The sequence below is a fragment of the Bombus pyrosoma genome, unplaced genomic scaffold, assembly GCF_014825855.1.
Source record: "Bombus pyrosoma isolate SC7728 unplaced genomic scaffold, ASM1482585v1 HiC_scaffold_4700, whole genome shotgun sequence".
NCBI classification, from domain to species: domain Eukaryota; kingdom Metazoa; phylum Arthropoda; class Insecta; order Hymenoptera; family Apidae; genus Bombus; species Bombus pyrosoma.
In genome coordinates this window covers 35,328-37,874 of record NW_025219958.1, presented here as the reverse complement: position 1 = coordinate 37,874, position 2,547 = coordinate 35,328, and the positions used below count along the sequence as shown (strand labels likewise).

General features: G+C 34.3%; 1 long non-coding RNA gene across 1 annotated transcript; it reads right to left on the bottom strand.

The window, feature by feature from the left end:
- Window positions 1-270: 270 nt before the first annotated feature.
- Window positions 271-1,372, bottom strand: LOC122577415. The gene is made up of 2 exons (XR_006320263.1): window positions 886-1,372; window positions 271-799 (listed from the first exon to the last, which is right to left on the bottom strand). It is a non-coding gene; the product is annotated as an uncharacterized LOC122577415 (long non-coding RNA).
- Between the last annotated feature and the right edge of the window lie 1,175 nt (window positions 1,373-2,547).

Sequence of the window (2,547 nt, the reverse complement as noted above, 5' to 3'; positions counted from 1 at the left end):
TATACACACACTTATAGTCAGACTTGCTTATTATAGATAGACACTTAGAGACACTTGTTTGATACACACTTGCTTATACTTGCTTGACATAGCCATTTACTTGATACTTGTTTGTAGTCAATCAATTAGTCTCTTTGTTCAGTCGTGCGCAATTAATTTGTTAAAACCGAGTCGCGAAAACCTTTTAAGAGTTAGTAAAAATCGAGTTAATAAAATTGTAACCGTGTGCCGCGAGTTCAATGTATATCGCGATTAAATAAATAAATAAACTAAAATTAAATAAAGACTTTATTAATAATTACACAACGCGCTAACCGCGTCAGCGGAACCCAGGACCTTCAACATTTTTGGGCATAACACACATCTCAAGGTAAGAGATCAAACTTATAAATTTCTCTCTTCTCTGATAATTTCGCGATATCCGGATACGGGACTAAACCCGCGTCACCTACAATTAATATATTCGATCTTGCTTTCTATCTCGTGAAATCCCTGAGCGATATAATATCGATTTTTGACTCTTGAACGATAGGTCATTCGCTGTGTTGCTTGCGTATAATAGTGTTTTCTTTATTTTGAAGAAAACACTTAACGATCTTCGCATTCCTCCTCCCATTCTTGGCAAATATCGCCCGTCTTTGGGCAAGGCTTGCGAAATCACTCAAGTCTCACACAGGGAGGACCGTTAAACTCATCCTTGGCATTAAATAGAAAAGCAAAATCGAATCACAGAGCTCGCCGATACCCGATCATTAAAGCGCGAATTCTTACGAATCGAATCCCTCTCGATCTCGAACGCCTATAACAAAAAACACTTGTTACCAGAAACTTATAGAAATCACTCAGATAAGAGATTCAAATTTTTAATCATACTTAGATACATACCAATACTAGTTACTTATCTTAATAACTTCAATCCTCTTCCATGCTAGTACTCCTGCCCATAGCAGGTTAGCAAAAAACGTGGAATATAATAGCCAGTCGCCGTAACGTAACTGCACCCGTAGCACAGCAATTCTTTTAATACTAAGTAAAATTAAAATAAAAAGAAAATTTTATCGTCGCAATAGTCCTTAGACTATTTCTGGTGGCAGCAACTACCGTATTAATCGGAAGTTTAAATTTATATTTCAACTACTATCGTTCATTTTTCTTTTCGTTTAAATTAACAAAAAAAAATAAATAAGTCAAAACGTAACACTTTCTTGACGCGTTGTCGTTACGTTCGCGAGTCTTTTTCGGATTCTCGGTATTCAAGGCTCGAGGAATCTCTTTGTCCGAAGTGAACTGTGACAGAGTTAAATTGCGATTGCCGGCGGCGGCTGTGTGTGCGTGTGTGAGGTTAGAATTCAGGAGAATTCAGGAAATGGACCACAAGTGCAACTAAAGTGCATCAGCTGGTCATCGAGGTGTCGAACAAACGTAATTGGCGTTGTCATTACTCGAATGTGAACAAAGCTTTAGTTTATATTTTCTGGATTTTTTCCTGGATTTACTACGTCGCGTTTGTGTCCGTGGTGTTTATGTCGTTGTTTGTTTGATTATTGTTAGAGGTCGAACTATTTTGCGTGATACGAAATAAGATCAGAATGTCAAGTATTCACTGTGGAATTGTACGACATAGCACTATGATTAATTTTGAATTGTTGGTACTGCTTCATACTTTGATGAGATATTTTAATGATATATACATACACACACACACACACACACACACACGTATACATATAATACGTATAATATATACTTACACGCACGACACATGTAGTTTTATTGTTTATGAAATACCAATAGGATATAGAGTACTTAGGATTAAAGATAACTATCTTCCTTTAAACTTTTTTCTATTTATGTAATTTTATTTTATCTATTCATTAATTTTTATTAATTATTAATTATTAATTATTTCTTCCATAATTAAAAATTATATTTTTTTTACTACTAATTACGTTAAATTAGAAGATGTATTGATGTAAATTGAAATTTTATCGTCAATTGATAAAAGGAAAATGTTTATCTATAAATCGTAAACTTCTAATTAAGATATATCTAGGAAATACGTAAAAAAAAATTATTCAGGTTATTGCTTCAATCTTCAAAATTGCATTGTATATATGCTAAATTGTTTATGCATTCGATATATGGTACTTTTAAACGTATGCACACTTCAAACCGGAGTTTCCCTATCAAATTCTGCAAAACAACCCCACCGTCTATGTATCCCTTAATGCTGGAACGGCGATCGATTTCCTTAAAACGTTTTCTCTCTTTGATGGCCAACCAACAAAGATAAATGTCGAGAACTCGATTTAAGGTGCTTGGAGTGGAACGATCGCGAGACGATTTTATTTTCACTTGCGAATGGGTAAACGTGTGTACCAAAAATGCTCTTTTTACTATCGTTTTTTCCACCATCTTCGGAAATTCCCTATCCCTATTTAAAACAAAGTATTTCTTTCACGTTTAAAAATTATTTATTTGGAGTTTCTGCAGAAGTAATATGTGGTAAATTCCAGTCGTTCATCGTTATATAAAATTGCTTTCTAG